Raw genomic sequence first — 9227 nt, 5'->3', positions numbered from 1 at the left:
AACGCAAAGGACATTCGTATCCTCTGCATTAACCCAAAACGGAATCTTTTGAGTTAATCAATATCAACTGTCCTATCTGTTTTAAGATTCGTATAAACTAGATCAGCACTAATATTGAAAGGCCCCTAATGTTATAGGAAGGTGCCAGATTGGCTCCGTTTAAAATCATACGGTTTATATTGATTAACACAAAAGATTCCCTTTTGAGTTAATGCAGAGGATACGCCTTCATGCAAAGGGCGCTCGCAAAGAATGTGGGGCTGAGGCTGTCCGATAGGAACCGGACAGAATTTTGTCCGATATCCGGTATGAACCGTTAGATTAGTTCCAAGATTCGCAAAGAAAGCTTCAGTCTCCACGGGGTAATATAGCACCAATCTTAAAGTGGATCTAACGGGTTAGAATGGACATCGGACCGCACCCCATTCCATCGTGGGAACGGCTTTATTTCTTTGCACAAGGAATATCCGGAATTCGCATCCTCTGAGATATCTCATATTTTACGTGACTTTTTGGAAAATCTCAACCGTTACAATACGCTCTGCGCGAATTTCAAAGCTAAAATAATACCGGCCCCCACGTCACCCCCGAATAGGCACCGGACACGTTGGTCACGCAAAATATGAGGTATCTCAGAGGATACGAACTCAGGAATATCCGCATATGTCCTACAAAGAAAAATTCTACATTTTTTTTACTCTTAACTGAATAGATTGTTATAGAAAAAAAATTATATAGCAAATTAATTTTTCCCCATAAAGGAATTGATGATAACAAAATTGGTTTTGAACAGTATTCCAAATCTATTGTACTTTTATTGAGAAGTGTAATATAAAATTTAGAAATTATCAGTCCATTTTGCATATAACAAACCACTTTTTGTGAAACAAACAGAGAATATTTTTGTCTACGCGGATTTTTTTTTCTAATAAATGACAATAATATTTTGAGTTTTAAATATTTGACAACTAAATGTTTTGTTTTGTGAATGTGTACTTCCATTAATATTTATGGACAAATATGTTTTCATGTTAGTCTCAAATATATATGATTTCAGAATTACGGACACAAAATATGTGATTTTTTGTTGAAGTAGTGTTGAATGATTTTATGTTTGAAGACATACATTCAGAGGAAGAATTAGACTTTCAAGTTATAAGGGTCAAACGTGAATAAAGATCGATCATGTAAATTTTTTTTGTTACGAATGGAATCATTTTACACTAATTGTGACATATTAGTATAAATTATATAAAAAATAAGTTGCAAATAAAAATTTTTGAAAAAAAAATAAGAGTCAATTGACTTCCATTCTTACACGGACAATATTTTCTCTATTACTGTAAAAGATTCCCATCACTTTACTGTTTGAGATTAATTCCTAACTGTTTTGAGATTCGAGCTAGCGTAGGGAGCAGTATTATTGGACTTCTAGATTCGTGCCAAGTTAAAAAGAACGGTCCAGATTCAATAATTGTGAAAGATTTTCTATTACGGTACCGAAGAGAATCTGAATTATTTTTGCACTATATATCCGCCCCGGCATGCGTCCACATAATGCTCCCGGAATCGAGAACAAATTAGAAAGCTGTGCATTTCAGAAGTATATATCAAAGATTTTTTTCCGACATAAATGATATGATATCTCATCTACCAAAATTAGTGCACCATATTGTGAAAAATATCCAAAAGAAGTGTCAGCTGAAGTTAATAAAAACATAAAAAAAAACCATTGCAAAACAGGGGTGCAAACGGATCGGATACAGATCGGACGGTGGTAAAATTATATTTGTATCCGCTTTTATTTTTTTAATACGGATACAGATCAGATATTAAATGAATACGGATCGGATATCCGTAAATTTATACATAAATATTTTTATAATATATATTAAATTATATAATATATATATCTACTGTTCGAATATGAATAATTAAAATTTATTTTACATATCTACTATATGATATATATCTGTCCTTGTTGTTTAAGTAGAACAACAATATCTCTACTTTCAGTTATTCGACATTTTTTTTTTCTGAACGGGACAATAAGTACACATAAATTTTTGCATTATAATTTTTTTAAAAGTCTAATGTTTACTTATTAAAAAAAAAAGGAAAAACAGCAACGTGCCGACGTATTGTTATTTTTTATTTTTGTACTTTATTATATATGGGCTTATCGCCCCTCCAATATCTTATTTAATTTTTTTTTTTTTTTAAACGCGGACGAGATCAAAACACGCCACCGAAAGTTCAAACTACTTAATTTTCTATGATTCTGATAAATTTGAAGAAGCGATAACCTAATTTAATATTCTATCGTTGACGGAGTCAAACTGACCATATATAAACATTGAGGACAAATGCACCCAAATTTCAATCCGAACCGTTAGATGTGATCTATATATTAAGATGTGCTTGGAGACCAAATTTTACATTTTTTGAAATTTTTTTACTATTTATTAAGCTACTTTGAAAATCGCTGATTTTACATTTTCTGGACCATTGGATCAGCGATTTTCAAAGTGGCTTAATAAATATTAAAAAAATTTCAAAAAATGTAAAATTTGGTCTCCAAGCACATCTTAATATATATATCGTATCTAATGGTTCGGATTGACTATTCGGACTTTGAAAATAGAGAAAAAAAATAAAGTGCATTTGAGTGCACAAAAATTTGGATGCATTTGAACACTCCTCGTAAACATTACTTTTTATCTATACCTTTAGTTATCCTTATTTATTAATCCCTGGTTCGGTATGCTCCTCCAGTAACGCGGTTAACTCACCGTCAACTCAGAAATGAGCTTTCTCATGTTGATAGGAGTGAATACGGAGTGGATAATATCGGATTTGTATTAGATTTATTTTAAAAATTAGATATAAATAATATTTAAATAACTGTGTAGATATAGATACATATATAATTTTACGTTTTAAGTATCTGTATCTGAATAGTAAATATATACTATATAGTTTAAGAGAGATGGGCTACGGTGAGTTGCGAAGTAAAACACGTTTATACTTCACGCAATATTTTTATTTTCAAAGTTTAAATAGCCAATTCGAACCTTCCAACATGTTATTCATAATAAAATATGTTTGAAAACTAAATTTTACATTTTTTGGAATTTTTTTAGTATTTATTAAGCAACTTTGAAAATCTGAAAATTCGGATAAACAATAAAAACAGTAAAAATTTCTGGACCACCAGATCGGCGATTTTCAAAGTGGCTTAATAAATAGTAAACAAAATTCCAAAAAATGTAAAATTTGGTCTCCAAGCACATTTCAATATGGAGATCATACTGAGCAGTTCGGATCGACATTTTAAGCTTTAAAATCGCAAAATATGAGTGTGAAGTAAAATAATCGCTTTACTTCGCAACTCACCATAGCCCATCTCATAGTTTAATATATATTAAGAAAAAAAATGTTATTTATCATTATAATTAGATAAATATTTCGATCTTTCACCATTTTAATAAATACCTGACCTTATCCGATCCGTATTTGTCTAATATCTGATCCGTATTCTTATCCGAAATATAAAAACGGATATGAATTTGATTTTACTACTATCTGCTATGCATCTAATCCGTTTTCACCCCTATAATGTTGAGAGAGTGGGACTGTGGGAGGCAGTTCGATGTTCAGTTGGAGCCGTTTAATCAATCTGACAAGATCAGATCTCTTATCTGATCCGAATTCAAAAAAAAAATGGGTGGACCTAACCTTAACAGTGTACTACCCCCTACAGTACAGCTTGTATCTCTATAATCATAGACAAAAGATGGGCCGTGATATTATAGTAATTATAATATGGGCTTTATCTCTAGCACTAAAAGGCCACATGAGAAACGAGCGGGCTGCGAGCCCATGGACATGCGCTGTTAAGTTTCAAGTTTTAAACCCCTCTTTTTGTCTTTATTGATTGATTTTCCTTTCTTTTTTTGAGATCAAGGGGGCTTTACTGCTACAGCACCTACACCTACACGCCAGGTCGTTTATTTTTTTTATCGCAGAAGCTCTACACTATACATCTGCTTCAGTGCGCCTGCATCACCAGAAAAGAATAAAGCTAAAATGTCTGATTACCATGTTACCGTGCAACTCATGTCGGTATCAACGGAACCCTAAATTACATATCCTAATAAAGCCATGAAATAATGTTAACAAAAATATGGTTCACAATTAAGACATAACAAAAATAGATACCCCTTATTCCTTGAAGCAGCCTAGTGAATTGCAAACGGGCTAGTCCATTCCGGACTCGACCGGTCCACGATTCCAACAGGTTCACGAGTTGGTATGGTTCGGATCCAGCAGGTCCAAGTTAGAGGAGTTGGCTCAAATCTGTGCTAGAATTATGGTCTAAATTCACATGATCCGGTCCAAGGTCGGGTTCGGGTCTATTTTTTTTTTTTCTTTTTTTAAACAATAGTAAAATTGTGGTTCTAAATTCTAATGTTATATTGAACATGAATGCATATTTCTAAATCTAAATGCAAGTTATTATTATGAGGGACTAAAATATAAATTGCAGATATCTAAATATCTTCAACATGAAAGTAGACAATTCTTAATACTTGATAAAATAAATTAAGCTGTCAAATTTGTAAAGTCAAAATAAAATTAAATGTATAGCATATCATATGAAAAAAAATTCAAAAAAGGATTTTCATTTTTTTTTTTATGGTTTTCGTGACCAAAACATATTTATAATTATTAATTTTATAAAGTTTTATAATAATTTGCCCCTTCAACATATGTTAGTATTTGTGAAAATATTTAGTGAAAATTAGTCCATTAACAACAAAATTTGACTTTGATTTTATAAAATATTTTGTAATGAAAATTATAATTATGAAATTTATGTAATAATTAATGTTATAACATATTTATTGCTTAATTAAATGATCTTGACATATTAAATTATATGGCATTACATGCATGTTGCATATATGACATCTTCTATAGTTCTATGCATGAATATGAAACATAAACTTTTGTTTTCTAAGTTCATGAAGATGCATGGGAATACGTCGATTGGAACCGTTTAAATTAAAGAGCACTACATTTATTGTCTTGTACCAAAGTTTGATCAAAATTTGTTTTTATTTACCCATCCATCTAGTTGACAAAAAAAAAAGCATCATATGGCCATAAACACTCCGTGATGGATCGAAACTCATACATGATAAAACTTTCAAACTTTTATGTTGGTTGCGTTCAATGTTCTCCCTTGATCATTTTAAAATAGATATGAAATGACTTCATTGCAGATCGATCGTTCATTTTCCGCGTGAAAATGAACGGTCAGAAAATATTTCCTAAATTTGAAGAGTTTTTTTTTTTGAAGTGTTATCTAGTATAATCTAGCCATATAAAAATATGAAATTATATAAAAATGAATATGAAATTATATAAAAATGACATCTATAAGTATTATCTAGCCATATAAGATGTAATATATATATATATATATATCGGACTTGGCTACGGTGCTATGGGTAGCTAAGAGGCCTCCCGTGCTACGGCTCAATATTCGAGTTTTTAAAATTCTAACGGTCGATCCGAACTGTTCATCTTGTTCTCCATATTAATATGTGCTTGGAGACCAAATTTTACATTTTTTTGGAAATTTTTTACTATTTTTTTAGATTTATTGAAAATCGCTGTTTTTCAGACAAATCTGGACCATAAAAAACAGCGATATTCAATAAATCTAAAAAAAATAGTAAAAAATTTCCAAAAAATGTAAAATTTTGTCTCCAAGCACATATTAATATGGAGAACAAGATGAACGGTTCGGATCGACCGTTAGGATTTTGAAAAGTCGAATATTGAGCCGTAGCACGGGAGGCCTCTTAGCTACCCGTAGCATATTAGCCAAATCCTATATATATATATATAGGGTGCTCTTAAGCTCACCAAAGTTTTGGTGAGCTGAACTCTAAAACTCATCAAATCGATTTCAAATGACGAATCCGAACTGTTGAAACCCACCTACCTTACGTGTGATGCATCTACATGTGAAATTTTTAAACATTCGAATTAATTTAGTATAAAGTCAAGCGGTCAAAAATGTTCAAAAAATAAATGCACTAAAATTAATTTATTAACCTTCTAATTTTGACCGCTTGACTTTATACTAAATTAATTCGAATGTTTAAAAATTTCACATGTAGATGCATCACACGTAAGGTAGGCGGGTTTCAACAGTTCGGATTCGTCGTTTGAAATCGATTTGATGAGTTTTAGAGTTCAGCTCACCAAAACTTTGGTGAGCTTAAGAGCACCCTAGTTCTACTATATATATATATATATATATTGTTTTTGAATTTTTTTTCATATTTATTGTTGTACATGCATTAAGTGATTATTAAATTAAATATCAAGCTTCCATGCCATCCGATAGTTGTGGTACATACTATATTATTGTTGTACATGCATTAAGTGATTATTGAATTTTTTTTCATATTTATTGTTGTACATACTATATTATTAAAAAAAAAAAATTTCATATTTATTCATTTGCGATAGTTGTGGTAGAGAATCCATATTCTCTTAGGTAACATAATATTTATGCTTAAATCCGATTCTAAATGATACACAAACTCTTTTAATGTTCGTGCATAATAATGCTATATTTTGAGTTCCCTGATTTGTTCTAACGAAGAGAAGAGTTTCTATTCGTCCATGTGTTAGTGGATTTAGTGGAGCTTAATTGCCAAGTTTAAAGCTGTAACCGTTGATTTAACAGTAATCGTGTGCAAATATCGGAGTCGCATGCGGATGAAATAAACGAGGACCGGACCCGAACCGGACGTGATGCTTCATACCGTCCAATCCAATCCTGGTGACTTTTTTTACAACACTAATCAAGCTTCAGCACGTCACGGCCACCTCCCTTTTTCTTGTTTCACAACAAGCTCCATAATGGAAAGAAACGAAAAAAAAAATAAGAGAGTAGACAGCTAACAAAATTCACCTTCTTTACGCTTCAATTGGAGGTGGCAAAAATTATTCAATTTATAAGTACTTTGTTTCGGTCAGTTGCAATTAGGGTGGTTCATCGGTTCAGTTGGTTGAAATCGAACTCAAATAATAATCCAGTTTCAAAAATAAAACCAAATCAAACAGACAGAACTGAACTAAACCAAATTTTATTTCGTATATATAATGTTTTGGAACTAAAATTACTATATTGTAAAATTTTTTGAGGAACTTTGTCTTTGTGTGTATATTTTGATATAATTTTCAATCTGATAGTCTCTATTTCAATTAAATTTTTTTTTTTCTCCAGCAAATATATTCCTAACTACACTAAAATTCTCACAGTACAATCATCATCATTAAGTGGTTTCAGCAAATATATAAGTGTTTTGTTTAAAATAAGGAAAAAAATGTGATAAAATCTAAATTAGCTCTAGATTTGATAAGAAGTGAGATGAAAGGCAGAGAGATTGCTCTTTTGCAACTTTTCTAGTAGGAATCCCATTCCAGCACCGCATTGCTCTATCCACTTGGCCCCTACATTTTTTACGCTTAGAAAGTAAGCAACCGCCAAAGGTTCTCAAGATTAGACCAAATCAACTTTCATTTAGCACTAATCTTGAATTTTATACCAAGTAAGTATCAATCCAGAACCATGTAATTATGCATTTAAAAGTAAAGCTTCTTGCTCATACATTATAGAGAACTAACCATGTCAATTACTTATGAGTGAAGGTATGCTACTTTGTAATGCGCACATAAGTTCGTGCTATAGATTTTTATTTTTATTTTCAAATTTCAAACTGATGATTCGAACCGTTAAATATGATTTTCATGTGAAAATATACTATCAATTAATTATGATGTGTTGTATTATTTGTTTTTTTTTTTTGAAATATAAAATTTGATCAGTAAGTATAAATTTTCATATTAAAGTCATATTGAATGGTTCAGATCGATCATTTAAACTTCAAAATCAAAATATAAATTCATAGTATTGAACTTAGGTGCACATTGCAAAGAACATAGCCTCTCTTATTAATTATAATATAACACATCCAAGAGACAAAGGTATATTCCATTAACCTCTTTGAAATTGCTTGAGAAAGGGGTGACAAAGGTAGAAACTATCATTGTCTTATCAAATATATAAATAATACTTTACATCATCAGTATTCTTGTTAAATTCTTAATATTATCTTTTAAATTCGACGATGTGTTGTTCAATTCAATGATACTTGCGTAAGGAATATAACACGAAATTTGCAAATATTTGACTGCGTTGGTCAAACGCTATTCCTAACACCTTGTTACTTTATCTTTTAGAATTGGATAAATTATGCAATAAATTAATTAAATTAAAAAGAGTGAAGCTAATGCGTACAAAGCTTTTGACTGTGAATTTATATTTTTGTTTTTAAAGTTTAAATAGTTGATTCCAACCATTCAATATAATTTTTACGTAAAAATATATTTGAAAATCATTTTTTTTATATTTTTTAATGGTAGAAAATTATCTAATTTATTGATTCTGAACCATCCGAAATCAGTAATTTTCTAACTATCTAAAAAAATAGTAATTTTTTAAAAAATATATTAAAAAATGTAAATTTTGATATGTGAGTGCATTTCCTTATTAAAATTATAGTGAGCATTTAGATTAACTGTGTGGACTTTGAAAACGAAAATATAAATCTATAGTACGAATTAATTTGCATATTACAAAATACCGTAACCTCACTCAAATTAAAATTAAAATATTATATGAACTGTTTCTTTCCCTGTGGTAATAGAAGCAGTAATCTTAAATATTACTTCATTTAAAAAAAATATAATATTAATGATTAATTACGGTCGCAAGTTTGATTAATGCTGTCTTGTCGTTTTGTTAATAAAATTCCTAATAAGCAAAATCTCTACATTTAAAAATAAATATGGCCGCAACTCGCAAGTTTAATTGCATCAAACGAGGTTTCGCATTTTATCTTTCACCTTTTATTTTCTTTTTGTACATTCTTTTGAATTGATATGTGGACCTTCAATTCAGTGCCCTTTTTCATAGCAGTTCAAAATTGAAAGGTTCATGTTCAATATTCCAAGAGCCTTTTCCACATTTATTTCAAAAGAACCTTATAAAACAATATTGTTTTTTTTATTGATAAAAGAATACTTTTTCCGCACATGTATCAAACCTATGGTACCAGATAAATATTACAAATATAAAC

This window comes from Carex rostrata, chromosome 3 (assembly GCF_964058835.1).
Source record: "Carex rostrata chromosome 3, lpCarRost1.2, whole genome shotgun sequence".
In the NCBI taxonomy this organism is placed as follows: domain Eukaryota; kingdom Viridiplantae; phylum Streptophyta; class Magnoliopsida; order Poales; family Cyperaceae; genus Carex; species Carex rostrata.
Note: the sequence above shows the minus strand (reverse complement) of the source record.